At 40.5% G+C, this 22,113-nt stretch overlaps 1 pseudogene; it reads right to left on the bottom strand.

Moving 5' to 3' along the window:
• Positions 1 to 982: 982 nt before the first annotated feature.
• LOC127052417 (coiled-coil domain-containing protein 170-like) lies at positions 983 to 21,883 on the bottom strand (annotated as a pseudogene).
• Positions 21,884 to 22,113: the final 230 nt, after the last annotated feature.

Below are 22,113 nucleotides of genomic sequence, written 5' to 3'. Positions count from 1 at the left end.
TCCTCATTAGCCTTATTAAAGACTGAGGCAAAGTACTTATTTAGATATTGGGCCATGCCTAGGTTATCCTTAACTTCCTTTCCATCCTCAGTGTTTAGCTGTCCCACTTCTTTCTTTGTTTTCTTCTTATTTATATGGCTATAGAACCTTTTACTATTGGTTTTAATTCCCTTTGCAAGGTCCAACTCTACTTGGCTTTTAGCCTTTCTCACTTGTTAAATTAGAAATTAGTTTCCCTTTACCTTTTATTTCTTTGTAACCAGTTCTGACTTTTATGCATCATTGCTTGTAATCACTTACATCTATTTTTCTGTAGGTAATAAACCTGTTCTATTGTTTTAACTAAATCAGTGTGTGTTTGGATTGAAGTGTTTGGGAACCTTTATTTGAGATAACAGGGTTTGTACATACCATTTTCTGTTAATTAAATGACAAACTTCCTATAAGCACTGTATTGTACAGGAGGTTGCTGGGCAATCCAAGATGCACATTTCTGCGGACAAGTCTGGGACTGCAAATTTGCTGGGGTCACCTTGCAATACAATTCAGGCTAGGGAACTCATATCATGGGAGGTTGTGTGTGAACAAGCCAGGAGTGGCTGCTCTCATAGCAAAGCAACATAAAAAGAACCCCAAGTTGGAGAATTGTAGGGACAATTGAGAATTGAGCTGTTCAAAAGTCCAGATTGTACCCTGGGGAATGTCACACCCACCTAAAATATGTATCTATGATTGCAGTGTAGTGGCACTGCAGAGTTGGGAATTCATGAGATGGTTGGTTGATGAAGAATACTATCAGAGGAGAAGAAGAGAAATCTTCTGATCAGAATTCTAGAGTCTCTAGGATTCACCGAAAATTACCAATATTCTCACATTAATTTCTTTAATAAGAAGAACACATGGGCTCAAGTTAAATATTTTAAAAGGCAAATTGAGGTGTGTCAAAAATCCAGATGTCTGTCTCCATCTTCATTGGATCCCTTCAGTTTTGAATGAACACTAGTGGATTTGGGGAAGAAGATGTCACTGTAACACAGTATCTGTAATAATCAGAGGTATCCTATAAAAATTAGAAATAACGCAGCAAGACAAAATGGAAAGATAAGAGCTAATGATATGTAAGAGTTATGCCATTTGCCTGGTTCAGGCACAACTGTCTTCAGAGCTCCTTCTTATGCCACATCTTACACATGGAACACCGTGCTTGGGCTAGTCTACAATGCCACCAACCTCTCCTCATTTAAATCCCTCCTATATTCCCATTTTCTTAGTAATCCTTACAAGAAATTATCAGAGTAATTCATCTCTTGTGTTTTTTATTCTTCTTCGAGAGATGTCCTTGTGTGTGCTCCACAGAAACGCACCAACGCCTGGAGTGGAGCACCCACAGGGACACTCATTTCAAAGAACCTCAGTTACTGCGCAAGGTGAGTAACCTTCTCTTATTAGTATTATTATTAATTATTATTTTACCTCATAAATGAACTGCTCATCTATATGTAGAGAGAAGGCTGAATGTTAGGTGAAAGGGCATGGGACACAGGAAATGAACTTGGGACTTGTGTGAGAAAATGATAAAATGGCTGAATTATAGAGGGCAAATAGTTATTTAAACTATACAAACTAAAATACTCGTTTGCATTATCGCTTTGCTCACTTTACTTGTATGTCATGTCTGTTTTCCACAACTTTTGTCTGTCTTTGTCTTTTTACACCGTAGACTCTTAAGGGCAAGAAATGGGACCTCAGATGTTTGGAGAACCCCTAGCACATTTGGAATACTGCCACTGTCTAAATAACAATAATAAACAATGGGGAGTAAAGGAATGTATAAAAGAAAATCTAAAATAATATTTATAAAAATAAAATCAACAATTGAGAGACAAATAACAGAAATATTGTCATGAGATAAATAAAATGCAATAGAGTAAAAACAACAGTAATAACTAAGAAAAAACAATAAAATTTATATAAAAATACTAAGAGCGGGTTAAAAGGCAAAAGCTTAATTTTCAGAGGTATTGAGCATTTATAGCTCCCATTGATTTCATATGGAGTTGGGATTGCATAGCACTTCTAAAATTCAGGCCATGCTTTTGGAAATATACTAAATGAGAAAATGATGTTATTGGTAATTCACATGTTATAATTTCGCTCCTGACCCACAACATGCATGTACTGTTGGTGGATTAATATGCAGAGCTTTGCCTCTGCTTTAAAAATGTGTGGCCCATGATATTTATTTCTAACTGCTGACAAATCCAGGCTAATCTACAAAAAATTCATGGGGCCATGAATTACGCCAGCTGCGGATATAGTGCAGAGGTCAGCAACCTATGGCATGCATGCCAAAGGCAGCACATGAGATGATTTTGAGTGGCACTCACACTGCCCGGGTCCTGGCCGCCGGCCTGGGGGCTCTGCTGCCGGCCTGGGGTCCCAGATGCCAGCCCCGTGCCACCCGGGGTCCCAACGCTGGTCCTGCTCAGCCTGCTGCTGGCCCCAGGTCCTGGCCACTGGTCCCAGGGCTCTGCTACTGGCCTGAGGTCCCGGACGCCAGCACCCGGACACCCGGGATCCTGTGCACTGGCCCCACTCAGACCACTGCCAACCCCAGGTTCTGGCCACTGGTCCCGGGGGCTCGGCTGCCATTCTACGATCCTGGCTGCCAGCCCAGGGCTCTGCAGCCACCCCCAGCTGTTGCCCAACCTCACCTTAAAAATTGTTCCAGCTCCACTGTACTGGGATATTTTTAAGTCCTGATTTGCTGCTTGCATCACTATCACATCACGTGGAACAGTGCACTGCATCTGTCGCAATTTTTTTTCCCACTGTAAGTTGAGGGGTACATTTGACAAAATGTCAGCTCCTAAGAAAGCAAAGTTAGATGTCCATTCATTTCAGCCTTCTTGGACAGACACATTTGGACTTATTCAAAAGAAGGACCGTGCTGTTTGTGCTTTCTGTTGTGAAAGTGTTTATCGCACATCAAGCGTTCGACATTTTCAAACGAAGCATGAGAAAACCTTTCTTGACGAAGCAGACAAGACTGAATCAATAAAAAAGGCAGTAGCAGGATATGAGAAGCAAAGCGGTGTTTTTAAATGCTTAAGTGTAAGTAACAATCAAGCCACAGAAGGAAGTTACAGGATTGCACAGTGCATTGCAAAAAACGGAAAGCCGTTTACAGATGGGGAATATATAAAAGAAGTTTTTCTCAGCAGTTGGGAGGTTTTGTTCAATGATTTGCCAAATAAAGATGTGTATCTAGAATAAAAGAACTGCCTGTCTCTGCTAGAACAGTTGAGAGATGCGTAAGCAAAATGGCAGAAAACATTAAGGAAAAGCAGACGACTGCATTAAAGGGCACAGCAGTGTTTAGCATTGCAGTTGAGGAGAGCGTGGATATAAACGACGTTCCACGTTTGGCAGTTATCGCAAGATACCATGCTTCCAATGAAATCCAAGAGGTACTTTGTTGCCTAAAACCCCAACATGGCACAACAAAGAGGGAAGATATAGCGGAAACTTTTGTAAATCATTTTGAAGAAGAAGCAGTTGACATCAGAAAAATATCTTGCATGACAACAGATGGAGCTCCTGCCATGACTGGAAAACAGAAGGGATTTGTAAAGTTACTTGAAGATCAAATTGGCTGCCCGACAGTCAAATTTCACTGTATCATCCATCAAGAAAACCTATGTGCTATAATTTCTAATTCAAAGCTTAATGATGTGATGAATACAGTAGTGCAAATTGTGAATGTCCTTGTTGCTCGATCTGCTTTGACTCACAAACAGTTTCAAGCACTGCTAGAAGAGATGGACAGTGCTTATAATAACATTCCACTTCACAGCAACATTTGGTGGCTAAGTCATGGCAAGGTTTTGGTGCACTTTTTGTCAGAAAAAGGACAAAACTACCCCAAACTGGATGATGACAAATGGCTGTGTAAGCTCATGTTTCTAACTGACATCACCGCTCATCTAAACAAACTCAATCTCCATCTCCAGGGTGTACGGCAAACAGTTCTGGATCTTTATGAAACCTGGAAGGCATTTGTTGTAAAACTAGCCGTTTCTTCTCAGGATATTCAAACTTCAACTTTCCGCTACTTACAATACATAAAAGAGCTATCGACACATTGCACAGTCAGTGTTGATGAGATTGGAATGTACATGCAAGAAGTGGAATCAGAATTTTCTGACAGATTTCCAGCGATTTGGCCTAATGCTTTCTTTTCTAATTAAACCTGAAAAGTTCAATGAAAGTGACTTGGATTTGTCTGTATTTCAGTGGATGGATGTGGAAGATTTTGAAATGCGGCTCATTCAATTAAAAAGCTCAGAAATGTGGGCATCAATGTGTGGAGATCTGCAGAGTTCACTTAAAGTTATCGAGAGAAATCATGGGGCCTCTATTCTGATCTGCTGGATGTCCCTGCCAGTGAAATTTAACTGTTTGAAGAAAATTGTGTTTGCAATGCTTTCAGCATTTGGAACTACATACCTGTGTGAACAGGTATTTTACACATGAAATCTGTCCTCTGTCCCTCTCGGAACCAGTTAACAGCTGATCACTCAGAAGCCTGTGTGCAGCTTAAAGTATCCAAATATGTGCCAGACATTGGAAAACTCAGCAAGGAAAAGCAAGGGCAAGGATCATACTAAACTGATAAGATCTGCATTTTAATTTTAAATGAAGCTTTTAAAACATTTTAAAAATCTTATTTACTTTACATACAACCATAGTTTAATTATATATTATAGAGAGAGACCTAAAAACGTTAAAATGTATCACTGGCACGTGAAACCTTAAATTAGAGTGAATAAATGAAGACTTGGCACACCACTTCTGAAAGGTTGCCGACCCCTGATATAGTGCATGCCTTTTTTTTATTAAGTACTATAGATCATGGTGAAAATAATACATTTAAATTATTTAGTAGGTGGTACTCTTCAGAAATTGTTTGATGATTTGTCAAAATTAATATTACAATACTTTATCCTTATATGGTGTCTTTCGTCCATGGATTTCAAAGCATTAAACGAATAATTAAGGCTCAGAACACCACTTTATGGCAGATAAGTATTGTCTCGGGAACCTGAGCCAGAGAGTGCCCAAGGTATCATTGCAATTAAGTGACAGAACCAGGAATATAATCCAGACTAGAAGTGCACTAATCACTAGATTATGATATCTATGATATTACAGAAATCTAGAAACCCTCACTAAAATCTAGGTTGCGTTGAGAAGAAGCAAAATACACATTACTGATTCTCAAATCCAGTTGTAAAACCACATGAAAGTTTTGATTCATTGTTAGAAGTAACTTTAGAAATTTCATAGGCTTGTATAAGTTGCTTTAGTTGTCTGATGATCTCCTTGTCTGATATAGCCAATGTATTTATGGGAAATTTCATAATCTTCGTAATGGCTTCTCTAAAGTCAACAAGCTACAAAGAACTACAACAAGAAACGCAAAAGATATCACTTACTTTCACACAATAATTGTAATAAGGATGTGGATGTGATAAGAATTTTGCTAGAATCAGTTTTAGGGTAAAAAAAAAATCTGCACCTAGACAAATTTTTAATTAAAGAACTAGAATTGTTTTCTTTCCCGCCCCCCTTTTAAAAAATCTCGATAACTTCTAATTACCTTTTAGGGAATAATATGGTGCTTGTGATATTCCTCTTTTCTTCTGCAACACAGTTCATGATATCTTTGGGATAAAAATCCTTTTTTTCAGGTTGTTGAATAAGTCTCTTAAAAACTCCTTAAGCTACAACTGTGTGAACTGAGTTGCAACTAACATGGGCCAGAAGCACTAAAAACTATTTCATCAGCTTTTTAAGAGTTGCTAAAAAGACATTAATGATTTGCTTTAATAGCAATGGGAGGAAAGTACCTGTTTTTCTCTTCTTGCTACTTCTTCAAGTGCTCTTTTTGCTACGTGGAGCTCATTAGTGACTGCTTCCAACATATGATGGGCCCTCTCTTTTTCCTTCCTTGCCTCATGTTCTGTGTAGTCTAGTTCTGTTTTCAAACTGACCACCTTTCTAACTGTTTTCTCCTTAATCTTTTCAACTTTTTCCAAAATTTACTGAGTTCTTCTATGGTTTTGTTCTGCAAAAAAATGTTTTAAAAAAGCTATGGCCTAAAACACTAATTACCTTAGAAATAGAAGAGAAAAGGCTGAATTCCCTGAATTTAATTAGCAGCCATTTCTCATCTGATTTCACAGATTGCTGTACTTACTTTGAGATCATTTACACTCACAAATTTTGCCTGGAGAGTTTGATTTGACATTTTCATTTCCTTAAACTGTTCTTGAAGTTTCTCAGTTTCTTTCTGGGCTTTCAGGCTCTGTGGATCCTGCCCAGCATTCAAGCAGACCTGTTGCTCTTTTCCTTTTTCAAACTGTTTGATCTTCTCTGTCAGTTGTTCTATCTGCCAATTCTTCATTTTGATTTTTTCCCTTTGAGAATTTACCTGCATTAAGAGAGGGTGGGGTTTTTTTATACAGGATATGCTATAAAAGATTTGAATTCCTGCTGTTAACGTTTGACATTTCTTCTTACCTAAAACAAAAATACCCTGGTGAGTAGCTTTGAGTGAGAGGTCAGGATGACATAGTACCTGATTTGTCTAAGCCACAGTTGCCTTTAAGCATGTATATTGCTATTGGGGAAGTCTTTTATGCATGTATTAGGTTTATCGTTTTAATAGGCTGACTTTTAATGCTTTAGCTGATGTTCGGGAAGTCTATTACGATTCTTTAAGCACTGAAAATATTCCAGTATTCTAATAGCAGTTTTTTTTTTAAATCACAGACCCTCCCTCTTCACTTGTGAAGCAGGGAAAAGACTCAGCTTTGTTTGATAAAACTTACCAGAAAAAAAAATCATAAAACATCTGTGTGTGATGCACTTAACATGTTCACCCACTACACTTTATCCTGACTACTAAGGATAAACCCTATTTTAAACAGTGCCGACCAGAGCTTTTCATCCAGTATTTGCTTCAGAAGAACCCCTAAATATGTACTTGAACATTGTTGGCAGTAGCCTTTAAAAATATTATTCTTGTTCCATCCCATCTTCTACCTGAAGAAGACCGAATCCTGAAACATTACAACCATGGCTTGTCCTGTGTATTGCATAACTCTGCGTGGCATGGAGTTCAACTCTGTGGAGGCACCCTTTAAAGCAGAGAGGGTGGGGCAGAAGTAGACTGAAGAGGAGGAAAGATTGGGACAAACCCATCACTGCACATATCTTTAGTTCCTCTCCTTTTTACACATCCCTGCAGCCAGGGCATGTTGTACCAGAAAGGGCTACTTCATCCATGGAATTCCTTTTCCTTCCTTCTCTCTCCAAAAAAGTACATATTACTTGGGCTGAGTGCTCATCCCTGAATTTAACCTAAAGTGTTTTCTGGGGTTGAAGTGTTAAACCACATGAAAAATGTTACCTTGGATTGATTATTCAGTTTGTGTGAGAAGTTTTATTTAGTAAGTATATACATTAATACCAGACATCAGGGAACAAACATTCATTCGGTGAAAACTTGCCCAGAATTCCTATTTATAACCCAGTACTAAAATCATAAAGTGATTTGAACTATGCTATCTTTGACATTTTCAGGGGAAAATTACAAATTCTGTGTCAGTTACCAAGATTTACACTTCAATTGGAAGAAGAATGTATTTTCTATTCATCTAGTTCCTCCAGTGGTTTATGACAGAAGTGCAGACATTACCACAAGACTCATGCAGCTTACTAATATTGATCAGCCATTCTCAAGAAGAGAAATGGTCTTTAAAATGTGAAAATGAGAATTTACACTGACCTTCTTCTGCAAATTAAAGATACAGTTCTTGTTCTCAAGAAGATATTCCATATCCAGTTTACTGAGCTGTTCTGCTTTGTTTAAGAGCATTTCATATTGGCAGTGCAGACTTTCTGGTGAGCTAACCTGATTAATCTGTAGCTTCTCTGTCAACTCTTGTAGAAACCCCATGTGCTGCATAAGAAGCAAGTGAGTAAAATGTATTAAACAAACTTTATCATGATTCTAGTCAAGGTTACAAATAGGTCATTTAAGAGTAACTTTCCTTTTTAGTTTCTTTTGACTTGTTCCCCCCCCCTTTTATTACTTCACATCCTTGTTATTTGAAATACATTTTCTGCAAAGACATTTATACATTTTCCTGTATAAGTATAAAAAATGTCAATGTGACAGAGTGCTGGGAGCTAGAAGTGAGCCAGAACTCTGATCACTCTGGCACTAATTGGTTCCCCAGAGAGGTGTGATTGAACTATCTAATCAGGCTGGCAGGCTTCTGCACTAAGGATTCATTATCCGATCAGCTGAGTGTTGATAAAAAGGCCCAGGAAGGAAGTGCAGGAAGAGAGGAGCAGGGTTGCCTGAGCTCAGACGTAGGGCTTGTCTACACATAAACTGCTACTGTGGCACCAATGCAGTGCTTCAGTGAAGATGCTACCTATGCTGACAGGAAGAGTTCTCTTGTTGGTGTAGGTAATCCACCTCCCTGAGAGGCAGTAGCTATGTGCTGTCTTCACCAGGGGTTAGGTCAGTTTAACTGCATAATTCAGTGGTACCCCATAGCAGTACAGATATTCTGACCTAATTTTCTAGAGTAGACCAGGCCCTAGAGAGCACATAAGGAAGGGAGACTTTTCCTCTCGGGCTCTGGGTGAAAGGGCTGATGGTACAAGGGATGTTTTAAGTAGTATTGTTGCATGAACTGTAAAGATATTGATGGAAGGAACTTAAATAAACTGCACAGCGTCAATACCTAACCAGTGAAGTCTGAACAGCATCTGTAGTGCCAGACCAGGACCATGAACAAAGTGCACCCTGCTATAATACATAAAGACTCTTTAAATTGCATTCAGTGCTTTGAAACTCATAATACACATGACATACCTATTGCTACAATTTTTAAGTTTCTCCCCATACTTATTCAGCTGGTGCATTATGGGAGTGTTTGTTAGTCACAATCAATTAAAGCAGGTTAGAGAGCCATCTGCCTAGATGTATTATAAGCTAGATGCTACCTAGCAGCAGGAGGAACAAAAAGGGGAAGAAAGAATAGAAGGCCCTAAAACCAGTGAAAAGTGGGGCGGTTGTGCTGTTTGCTTCCCTTTTCCCCCATGGCAGACATTCCATACAAACACTGCCTGGTTGCAATGGCACTGGAACGATTTTTAGAGTGGCGGTGCTGAAAGCCATTGAACAAAATAGTAAACCCTGCATATAATGGAAACCACTTCAAGACAGTGGGTGCTGCCACTCACAACATTGGAAAGCTGGGGAAGGGAAGGAGCTATGCAGGGATGATGGGAAGAAAAGAGAGATGATGGAGGAGGAGGAAAATGTAGAGATCTATCTGAGAAAGCATGAGAGCAAAGGCTAAGGGGACAGACAGGAAGAGATGAGAATGTAAAAAGGAGAACGATGACGAGAGGAAGAGAGTGAAGAAGAGAATGGGATAACATGGAAGGTAAAAAGAAAAGAAAGGATGTACAGTTGTAAGATAAGAAGTTTATGTTGTTTGTATCTCTCATGACCCTAATCCCTCACTGGCCACTAGCACTGGAAATCTGCCAATATATTTACACACTGGGCCTTTTCCCTGGAGACTGTCCTTGCAGAACCTGTGAGTGCCTCCTGCAAAGTGCTGAGCACCCTCAGTGCCAATGAAAGTCAATGAAAGTTGAGGGCTGTGTCAACACCTTGCAAGACTGGGCCCTCCCTGCTTTCTACCCAGTTCCTCTGCCTAATCAGGGCTAAATGCAGTTTGATTCTTTAGTGTCAGTGTTTCTATTGCGAGAAATCGGTGTGAACAATAAAGAAGTCTCCTTACTTTCTTCCTTTCAGAGATAAATTTCTCTAAGAGCAAATCTTCTGCAGCAAGCTTTTTTTCCATGCGCTTTAGGGATCCCTTTTGTTTTTGAAGCACTTCTTCAGCTTTATAGGATTTACTCAGAGCCTCATGTTATAGATCATGCTGCTGCTCTAGCTGACTGGTTAGTGAGAGAATTTTCTGCTGCAGCTCATCAGTTTTCTATGGGTAAAAGACAGCAATTTGGCACTTGGACATACTTGTTACTTCCTGGCATCCTTATGTTCTGATATATCCACCTTCAAGAGAGTTTCAGAACTACTCTTCTTAGGGCCAAATCCCTGCCAGCACTGTGAAGGTAACCAGAAACACAGTCCAGTGTGTGCTCAGCCATCCTATGCAACATTTGAGGATGAAGACTGCTCTTTTGAAAAGGACCAATGCATGTATAAGGCTACTGCATGCTTCCAATGGCAGAATGTGCACTGACTATTGAGGCACTGTCCATAGCCCCTAGTCAGCCAATTATGCCCCATTTTGGGACACGTTTCATCATAGGAGTCCATCCTCCTCCCAAGCCCTCTATTGTGGGCTAGATAGGAATGCCGCCCCGCTAAAGAACTGGAAGAAAGAAGTTACCTCTCCTAATGCACCCATGAAGCACAGTGCAAAATTTGGACTATGTATTGTCACAAACGTCATAATAAAGGCAATGCTATTTTGTCCCAGAGGATTAAAATACAAGTTAGTTTAAGAACATTGGACTGCCATATAGGAAGGGATCAATAGTCCATCCAGTGTAGTATCCTGCCTCCAGCAATAGCCAATGTCTGATGTATCTGAGGAGATGAAATCTTCCATAATGCTGCAGGCCAATTGTGCAACATTTACTCCTGGGGGAATTCTGTGCCAAAAAATTAAAAATGCTGCACCCAAAATAAATAAATTAAATAAATAAAAATTTGCACACAATATTTTAAAATTCTGCATATTTTTGGTCAAAATAATGCAATAAAATCCAGCTAGTTTCAATTATTTGGTAATTTAAACTACAATACAATGGATGGAGAATGGGAGTGGGAAGCGTGGAGGAAATCACCAAACTCCTCTGTCTAATAATAATGTAGCTAGTATTAACCCTTCTAATTATCAGTCAAAAAATATATGCAGTCATATGCTCAGTGTTACATCATAGACAACTGAAGAGCAAGTGGGGGCTGGGGACTCAAACTCACAATTTATACTGGCTTCTGACTATTTCCAAAAAGATCAGTTGCAAGCAGTTCATGGAGCAAATTTTGATAGGAAATTTTTTTTAGTCCAAAAATTTAGACCAGTTCTAATCACTAAAACACCATAAGCCTTTATAAGGCCATACTGTCCTTTACAATGTCTCCTTTACACCACTCAGGCAATGCAAGGAGCCTTAAAATTTTTACAGTTTTATACCCCTGGGGAATTCACTAAGAACAATAGGAACAATTCACTAAGCAGGCAGGCTGCTACATTCTCCTCTGCCTGAGGGAACAGAACCTGCCCCATGCCTATCTCTTCAGAAATACCCCAAAGCCCTGCCCTGCCATGCCGAGTGTGTTGCAATAGCAAGCGAGAGAGACAGAGTGTCTCTCTCTCTCTCACACCAATGACTACCAAGTGTCTTCCCCTCCCAGGCAGTGATTTACGTCTCTACCAGCTGCTCTGGGTACCCAGACTGACCAGTCTGCATTGCCAGGGGGTGGACACATGACCACTCCTGCAGCTTCCTTTTGCTTCCCCGTCAGAAGTCATTTTTCTGCCGGTCAGCAAAGAAATCTGCGGGGGCCATGAATTCTGCAGATGCACAGTGATGCACAGTTCCTCCAGGAGTAAACATTATGCCATAGTGCAATAGTATGCTGAATATCTTTCTTAAAACCAATTGTTATGCCATGATGTATGAACAAAATCTTATAATATTTAGCTACATAGTGTGACAGCAGATGCTATTCTAATTCATATTGGAGAATATTTTAGTTTACAATTTCACAGAAGAATCTTGGCTAAGAGTTTGTTTCTAGTTTGAAATTTTTGAGGAAGAGACTAAATATTACAGATATAATGGGAAATGTTGCTAAATATATCATTACATTTACTGACAGTTTCTTTGACAATTATTTACAAAATTATTCATTTACCTTTTTTTATAATGTAGAGGGGGAAATATTTAAACTATTACTGCAAATGTTCTTCCAATAATTTCTCTTAATTTAGAAATGGATGGATCTTCTCCCTGATCAGATATATCATTGGCAGTTCATTATTTTCTCATCTTATTCAATGCCACAATACTCAGTACATATTGTAAGTGGGAGACCGCAGTGGCTGTATCAGCATACCAGAGTGTTAACAGGTAAGTGCTTCAAGCTGTTTTAAGACTGACTTTTCAAATTCAGTACATCTGTGCTCTACAGATGTAACTAAAGTCAGTGAAGTTTCACTAGGAATGAAACTGGCCCATTGTCGTTATAGGATTAGTCACAAAATAAAAATATTAATCCATCTGTAATTTAAAGCAAGGTCGTATGATTCTTTGTTGCTTCAGTAAGGGTGAGTTTATATTGTCAAAGGTTATTTTCTTTCAATTCTTATTTATGCATATAATACTGTTAGTGTTGCTAAGCTATTTGTATAAAATTAATTCTTGCATTTCTGCTAACGTGCATTATTTTTAGTTAGCTCTGGCCTAAAAAAAGTTCTAATAGTAAAGAGACACAATGGGCCAAATTTATCCTCTGCTATACTGGCGTAAATCTGGCGTAACTCTACAGGAGCTACTGGAGTTATGCTTCATTTCATAACTGTCTCCCTGATTTCCTTTCCTCCCCCCCAAACACTGAGGAAAGCTCCAACATAGGAAAAAAATGAGCTAATAGATTTTTAAGACCATTATGACAATCTAGTCTGACCTCCTGAAAACAAAGGCTATAGATTTTCACCCCTCATTGAACACAAAGGGAGACCATTTCATTTTGGTGTATGTAGGAATTGTACAACTTGCTGTCTTCCTGCAGTGATCACATGGTTCATAGACTCTAGGACTGGAAGAGACCTCGAGAGGTCATCGAGTCCAGTCCCCTGCCCTCATGGCAGGACCAAATACTGTCTAGACCATCCCTGATAGACATTTATCTAACCTACTCTTAAATATCTCCAGAGATGGAGATTCTACAACCTCCCTAGGCAATTTATTCCAGTGTTTAACTACCCTGACAGTTAGGAACTTTTTCCTAATGTCCAATCTAAATCTCCCTTGCTGCAGTTTAAGCCCATTGCTTCTTGTTCTATCATTAGAGGCTAAAGTGAACAAGTTTTCTCCCTCCTCCTGATGACACTCTTTTAGATACCTGAAAACTGCTATCATGTCCCCTCTCAGTCTTCTCTTTTCCAAACTAAATAAACTCAATTCTTTCAGCCTTCCTTCATAGGTCATATTCTCAAGACCTTTAATCATTCTTGTTGCTCTTCTCTGGACCTTCTCCAATTTCTCCACATTTTTCTTGAAATGCGGTGCCCAGAACTGGACACAATACTCCAGCTGAGGCCTAACCAGCGCAGAGTAGAGTAAAATTTTTTACTTGAGCCTCACACGTGCATGGTGGAGGAGAGAATGCTTTTAAAATTAGACCTTCTCTCCTTTCACAAAAAAATTAAATGGGGTTTTCTGCATTCTACAAGTCTTCAACTCACTATTTGTGGGAATCAAAATTAGTGTACCAGTAAGCATTTTGTTCTAGCTGTAAAAAATTGTTGAAACACTATGTTACCTCTCAGCCTTCAGTTTTACATAATTAAATCCATTTGTTTGCTTTCTTGAACTGTTCCTAAAATATAAGTAATATAAGTATATTTCTTTATAATATTGTTTTGTGTAATAATACAACAAATCCTTCCCTACTGTCATCCCACTAAAGTCAGCAAAGTTTCAGTAGGGATGAATTTGTCCCATTGTTTTTATTCACAAAATAAAATAAGATCATAAGAATGGCTGTACTGGGTCAAACCAATGGGCCATTTGACCCAGTATCTCGTCTTCCAACAATAACCGATACCAGATGCTTCAGAGGGAATGAGCAGAACAGGGCAATTATCAAGTGATCCATCTCCTGTCATCCAGTCCCAGCTTCTGTCAGTCAGAGGTTATGGGACACCCAGAGCATGGGGTTACATCCATGATCATCTTGGCTAATAGCCACTGATGGACCTATCCTCCACGAACTTATCTAACTCTTTTTTTAACCCAGTTATACTATAGGCCTTCACAACGTCCATTGGCAATGTATTTCACAAGTCGACCGTGCATTGTGTGAAGAACTACTTCCTTGTGTTTGTTTTAAACCTGCTGCCTATTAACTTCATTGTGTGATCCTTGGTTCTTGTATTCACTTTCTCCACACCATTCATGATTTTATAGACTTCTATCATATCCCCACTTAGTCATCTCTTTTCTAAAATGAATAGTCCGAGTCTTTTCAATCTCTCCTCATATGGAAGCTGTTCCATACCCTTAATAATTTTTGTTGCCCTTCTCTGTTTGTTTTCAAATTCTAATATTTTGGGAGGGTTGGGAGGGTAGGGTGACCAAAACTGCACACAGTATTCAAGGTATCAGCGTACCATGGATTTATAGAGTGGCATTATGATATCTGTTTTATTATCTATCCCTTCCTTAATGGTTCCTAACATTCTGTTAGCTTTTTTGACTGCTGCTGCACATTGAGTCTATGTTTTCAGAGAATGATTCATGATGATGCCAAGATTTTTTCTTAAGTAGTAATAGCTAATTTAGATCCCTTCATTTTGTACATGTACTTGGGCTTATGTTTTCCAATGTGCATTACTTTGTACTTATCAACACTGAATTTCATCTGCCATTTTGCTGCCCAGTCACCCAGTTTTGTGAGACTCCTTTGTAACTCTTTGCAGTCAGCTTTGGACTTAAATATCTTAAATGATTTTGTATTGCCTGCAAACTTTGCCACCTCACTGTTTACCCCCTTTTTCAGATCATTTATGAATATGTTGAACAACACAGGTCTCAGAACAGATTTACCAAAATGGCAGAAATAAAGGCTAGGTTTGATAGTACTGTACTCACAGATTTCCAAGAATGTTCACTGCCACAGATTTCTTGTATCCTTTCTTTAATAGCTTCCTCTGTCCCAGCCACAGTTATGAAGGTGTTGCTCAGGAGTGTAGCCAGTTGACTGATGAAGGTTTGATATAGGGTCTGTGTAGTTTTAGTCTCATATATGGAGGCATGCAGAATTCTATCTAACTCAGTGAATTTTTTCTCTTTATGAAGCAGTTCTTGGCAACAGTTATCCCAAGCTATTTGCTTGTCTTTCAATCTTTCTGAGGGAATGGTGTTATTCCTTTCAAAGGTCTTCTTGGTCAATACAGCCCCATCCTTCTCCTAAAGGCAGGAAAATTACAGTAACACAATATTTCTCAGTCTGTCAGCATGGCCTCTTTGGAGGGGCTCCTGTTTCATTCAGACGAGTATCCAGGATAGGTTTTTCAACCTCTTTAAATAATATCTGTGCTGCTAAAGCATTCAAAGAGGGTTATTGTTTTCTTATTGTGATGGCCACAATTTTGCCAGGTACAGTTGTGCAAACGAAATATTTCAATCCTGCCAATAATGCGAAAAAGTCATACCTTTTCTCCTGAGTTGTTCATCCCCAAAATAGGAAAATGAGTGTCATCAAATCTTGATATTTCACTACCTTTTGTCAGGCCACCACTAGAATTTTTTACTTGAGCCTCACACCTGCATGGTGCATGATCACTGCCCTGGTCATTGTGGTGTCTGCTTTGGGACCTCCTCTGAGGAGGTCCCAAAGCAGGCCCCAAATTAACATGGGTCAGCCTCTGTAGTAAGGCCCAACACCAAAGAGTCTGTTTACACAATGAGAGTCACAATCTGCCTTCCACCTTGCTCAACATAGAAACTACTCTGCACCAGGTCAATAACTGGTACAAGGTACTTCCCCAGCACACCTGCATGGCTATGCTAGCTGGAACAGTGGAGGTATATAGCAGCCCTGCAGAAGCTGCTCTACTCCGCTCTCTGCACTGTTACTCACAACACAGGCAGTCAATGAAAAGGAATAACGGAGCATCTTGCTTTCCCTTATATGACCAGGCAATCTGGTCCTTATCCACTATACTGTATCACTGATAGTTGGTAAAAGAAATAAATGGAAAGTATTGCCCTTACCTTCTTTAGTATTCCCAGTTGTACAGTGTGGCCAGCTGCTGTTCTTTGCTCCTTTTTCATTTCTGAAACAAGATTCACTATTGTTTCCCTAGTAGCTTTAAGCTCCATTTCTTGAGTGGCCAAGGCTTTTTCAAGAAGTGCAATTCTTGTCTTTTCTAGTGAATGTTCCTTCAAGAGCATTGGAAACTGCATAATAAAAGCAAACCATTTACAGACACAGCTTCAACAGTTGAGGCTATTGTTATGCTTTTAACCGGGGACTAAAAACCAATATTGAAGAGACACAAATTTAAAATGTACTGTTGGAACATGAATTTCATTCAACGGAAAAGTTTAGCAGCCTCATTTCTTTATTTACTCCATCCCTTCTGCTCATTAATACACCTGTGGGGTCCCCAACCAGGCATGCAGTCCAGGAGCCGCGCCAGAGTTTCTGGCGCCCTAGGCAGAATTCGGGGGGCAGCATTTTGTGCTCTTCCCACAGGGAGCAGGGGAGTTTGTGGTTCCATTCCCATCGCGCCGCCAAAGAAGGACCCTCCGCCGAAATGCCGCAGTCGACAGCGGCAGTCATTGAGCTGCTCAATTGCCTGCTGCTGTTTTCTGCGGCACGTTGGCAGAAGGTCCTTCTTCGGCGGCGCAACGGGAGCAGAACCGGAAGCTCCCATGGGGAGCGCACAAAATGCCGGCCCCCGAATCCTGGTGCCCTAGGCGACCGCCTAGGGTCGCCTAATGGAAGCGCCAGCCCTGATGCAGTCTCATGGACAAGTAATGCACTGCAAATCCTGCAAGTAGTGTTATTGTATCTGAGAGGGCTTTGGTTGCTCTAATGTACATCAGCTGGCTGTGACTCCCAAAGGCTTTCCACCAGTTGAAGATCGCTGGAGCAAAATGGTGATCCTGTCATTCCCCTCCCCCAATATGCCAAGGGCTGCAGGTGGGATGGCACATCTTTTTGGAGTCCTTTGTTTTCAGCACACTGGAGTACCTGCGGGAGACACCCCTTCCACAATACTTCTCTCAGCCAAACTCCATCTCCATGGATATGAACAGAGAGAAATAGTGGGGGGCTCCAGGCCTGTGGAGGAGATCCTGTTTGTTTCACTTTGTGGAGCTGCCAATGCTGAGAGTAGTATTCTGTGGGAAGTGTGCCGTGGGTGCAGATTCCACTGTTGCCTATACTACTTCCAATAGTGTGGCTGGGGCAAGAGGGAAGATGCTGCACTTCAGGTACTTGAGGTAGGAGCTCTGGTGGCCATCTGATAGTGAGGTGCCAAACATGACAGAAATTCCATAAACACAGCTATTCTCATGAGATTTACACTGTTGTGTGAGAGTTGGAAAGGTCCCTTCCAGTTCTGGATTTGACCTGGGACAAAAAAAACTTCCTTTAAAAAAAGGGCTCACTTGGCCAGAGACTAACCATTGAAAATGTTAGGCAGTAGCTTCATTCTTCAGAGTGCTCAGAAAAGCAGGGCAGTCAAAATTTAACTTACAATAGAAACTGTCACAGCATGTCACTGCGACAATCCCCATAATCCCTGTAAATAAATGAAGAGTAGAGTACTCTTACCTTTATTACTAAAAATCCCAAAGGATCTTCTTGTCCTTTGATATCTATATTCATGGAAGAGGATAACTTGTCTGTGACCTCTGCCAACTTCTTCTCCAAGCTGGCTGCTTTTTGCTCTGCTTTTTCTCTCCTCACCAGAAGCATCCTGTATAAAACATGTTAACATTCCACAAACCAAAATCTCACGGTCAAAAGCAATGACTAGGGATAAGCAAATGTCACGGAGCTTGAGGGCTCACATATCTCTCAGAGTATATTTTGGATTCTCTGGCTGAGCAAAGCAGGTTCAAGTTAGGAAAACGTTTCCCCCTGTGATTTCAACCCACCGTCTTTATCAGGGGAGATACATTTAAAAAAATAATTTCACTAACTAAAAAGCAGCCTGAGTATCAGTGATAGAGGAACATCCCCAAAGATAGACTGTCATAGTGATGGTCCTATATGCTATATATTACTGAAGACACTAATTACTTCTCATTAAAATAATTGTAAGTGCTATAGACAGGGCTTCAGGCCGCTGCCAGCATTTTGACCATTGTGTTGTCTAAATCTCCTGAGAGCAGCTGTAGAGGATGTGGTGGTTATCACGTGTATTTTAATACTCCCCCTATTATTGCCACCCGTGGAGCTGAATCAATCGTAGCAACCGTGATAACCGTAAGGGAAACATCTTAATGTAGACAAGGGCCCTGCTAGATCAGAACCAGATCTCCAGGGCTACAAGCATTCCAGATTTCATTGTACACCAGAGCATACAAACAACCAATGGGATCCAAAACAGACATGGGCACAATCAGGCCCCCAATGTATTTTAAGGTTGGAAGGAGGCCAGGGATCATAGCAAGGTAAGATAGTGGACTGACAGGAGGGACTATGTGGATTAGATCTCTCCCAGCTTCCAGACCCTCCCATTTAACACTTATGACAAGGCCCTTGACCCTCCCACAATACAGCTGAAGAGTGGGATATGACTGAACTTTAAGACTTCAAATGGGATTGTAGAAGCAGGCCTAGATAAACTCTTTAATCTAGCGAACCCCAAGAGTGAGGGACACGAATTAAAATAAAGGAAACAGCAAGCAAAGTAATAACTTAAACACAGTATTTTGAGCAAAATTCTGAACTCATATTAATGTAATTCCTGAGTAATTCCACTGATTCAATGTAGCTACTCAGGACTAACACTTATGTAACTCAAGTCAGAATCTGACCCAGTAGCTCCAAAATGCCCTCTTTTCATTCAGTACATAGATACTCATTGTGGTGGGTAACAAAGGTGCACTGGATATTCAGGAGCAGCACCAGGGTTTTTGGCGCCGTAGGCGGGGGTCCTTCCGCGTTCCCGATCGGTGGCAATTCTGCAGTCGGGGGGGGGTGTCCCTCCTTGCTCCTGGTCTTCGGGGCACTTCAGTGGCGGGTCGCGGAGCACAGAAGGACCCCCCGCCACTGAATTGCCGCCAAGGGCTGCAAAATGCACCCCCAAATCCTGGTGCCCATGGTGACCGCCTAGGTTGCCTAAATGGAAGAGCCGGCCCTGTGGATATTGAGAGACAATAATGTTTTTCTTTCTTTGAGCGTATCATGCATTAGGCTATTACAGCCAAATTGTTAACACACCTGGTGTCTGGTAAAACTGACACTTTTGAAAGGGACTTAGAACCTTACCTCAGATGTTTTTCTAATTCTGAGACTCTTTCACTTAACTCATGGTTCTTCCTTTTGAGAGTATAAATATAGGCACCTGACTGTGACTTTACACTGGTTACAGATGTAGCGATTTCTTCCAGCTCCTTGACCTGAGCTTTTAGGGTCTGAATTTTAGAGGACTGTGTAGCATTATTTTCTCTGTAGATTTCCATCTCTGACTTCACCTCTTGCAAAGAAGCTTCTTTTGTTACCAGTTGGCTTTGGAGCTGCTGAATCTTAAGAAGAAGAATAGAAAGATAATAGCATCTGTACTTGCAAGAGACCTGGCACATTACAAGTTATTAGCAACTTGGGAAAAGTGAAGATTTTATACTCAGAAGTGAAAGCCTTTTCTGCTGGATTTTGCTGCAATGTTTGTTGTAATGTTAACTGCACACGTCAGAAGTAAAAACAACCCATGACGGTATATGATATCTACACGGCTCAGCACCCTCTTCTAGGCTGGCTAAAATTCAGTGACCTGAATAAGTTAGCAAGCAAAATTGAGGGTTTTCAGGGCCCCAAAAGCTTGTCACAGGGCCCCAAGCTGCACACCACATCATTGGCTGGTATGAGATATAAAAATAAAAATACCTTGTATTCATATAGCACCTTTCGCAAAGTGTTTTATAAACATGAATAAATTAACTCTTTAATTCTGGAATCTCTGCAAAGAAAGTAAAATACTCTGGGCCACCAGATCCATGTTAAGGAATCCCTGTCCAGCATAAAGATGTCCTAGCCAGCTCCATGCCAGATCTTTCCTGTCCCTCCTCTCCAGCATAATTGGCATCTTGGGGGCATTTCAAGGGCAAGGCAGGAGAACACTGCACTCTGGTGATCCTCATTTGTCAGTGTAGTGGCCCGTGAGGGAGCACACACTAAGAGTAGTTTGGTCCACAGCCAGCTTTAGAGTGCATGGAACAACAGCAAAGTGCCTTAGAGCCACTTCCCTCTTCCCTCAGCTATGCTGAGCTCTGCTCTGTTGCAGATGAGGATTCAGCCCTCTGCATTCTGTACCGTAGAGTGAGACTTTGCTAAGCTTATACTTCCAGGAAGGACAAGAGCCTGCCTGCCTGCCTGCCTATGGCTCTAATCTATGGAGTAATATACTGAATTCTTTCTGTGTCAGCATGATGTTTTGAAAGGGATCATCAGTGTCTAATGCAAGAACTACCTACCGATCAGCAGAGGAAAATGACTGTGACCCACATTTTATTTCCTGACCTTACATTTAATAAAACCACTAGATTCTTTAGTGCCATACTCAAAACCCTCTCTCTGACTCACTCACTCACTCACTCTCTCTTTCCTTGTATCTGAATAGATGTAGGAAAAGTACTGAAGAAGGAAAATTGAGGGAGCATTTTGGTGGCCATCAACATCTTAAACTATTATGTTCTAATCTAATCGACTTAGTTCAAATTTCTTATTAAGCTGGATAGAATATAACTGCATCCTTGAGAACCAGCAGGAAGTGGAAAGGAGAGATATTTGATTTTACTTGACATAGTAAAAGTACATTTGCTTTGTAACCAGCAAAAGGTCAGGAACATTTTGTTATTGCAAGAAATTGCATCAATTACAAGTCGTATGATCATTTTGCAAAAGCAACATGCACACCAGTTACCTGCAGCCTGAGTTTTTTGCTTCTAGTTTCATTGTGGATTTTTCCTTTTTTAACAAAATTTTTTTCCAAAGTTGCCATGAGGTAACATTAATACAATTAGCAGACTATTTTGCATTCAGGTGCAATATATTGTCAACTTGCTCTGCACAAGGGTTAAGGATATTAATTTTACATTATACAGAACCTTTCTTCCAGCTGCAAAGGGCTTTTTAAACTTGAACCTGTATCTCTTGCTCACATGTGTAAAAGCATTGACTTCAGCAGGACTAGTCCCATGAGTAAGGACTGCACAACTGAGTACTATATTTACAGTACAGCCACATCTAGGGAGAAACATGATGTGATGGTTCTTGGCCAGTTATTTTACTGCATGATGATGTACCTCATAAATATTAAGGATTTATAATTGAAATTTGCCTGGAGTTTGGGGTTTATTTAACCCTGAAGCATCAAGCAATCTTGTTAAAACAAGTATCAGAGGGGTAGTCGTGTTAGTCTGTATCCACAAAAACAATGAGGAGTGCGGTGGCACCTTAAAGACTAACAGATTTATTTGAGCATCACGAAAACTTATGCCCAAATAAATCTGTTAGTCTTTAAGGGGGCACCAGACTCTTGGTTGTTCTTGTTAAAACACTGTCTAAACTTTTGTAGTAGAGCTGTGTATGATGTCTCGGGCCCCTGCTTGAGTTCAGGTGCGGTATCAGGAATGGAATGGTTTTCCTTTCTACCTTGCCAGGAGACAGCTGATATGCGGAGAGCAGATCAGCCCTGTGCTTCATAAAGACTTTGAGACAGGAATGACTAGAGGCCAGGAAACGACCAAATGACACATAAAAGAGGAAGTTAGGGAGCAGGAACATGTCGAGCCAACTCCTGGGTGAAAGAAGGGCCCTAGATCCTTCAGGAGAAAGGAGATTGTGTGGGGGAAAGAAGGGACATGGTTGGGGAGGGGGAGTTTCCTAGGTAGTCCAGGGCTGCCCAGATATTCTAAAAGTTTTGCAAACCTGGGGTAGAGTTTGTGCGAGCCACTTAGTTCATCTTTCACAATGAAACTTTAAATCAGATGAGTTTTGTCTGGTGTGGGATTTTG

Source organism: Gopherus flavomarginatus, chromosome 5 (genome assembly GCF_025201925.1).
Source record: "Gopherus flavomarginatus isolate rGopFla2 chromosome 5, rGopFla2.mat.asm, whole genome shotgun sequence".
In the NCBI taxonomy this organism is placed as follows: Eukaryota; Metazoa; Chordata; order Testudines; family Testudinidae; genus Gopherus; species Gopherus flavomarginatus.
The sequence above is the reverse complement of the archived record's forward strand: the minus strand, read 5'-3'. Positions and strand labels throughout refer to the sequence as shown.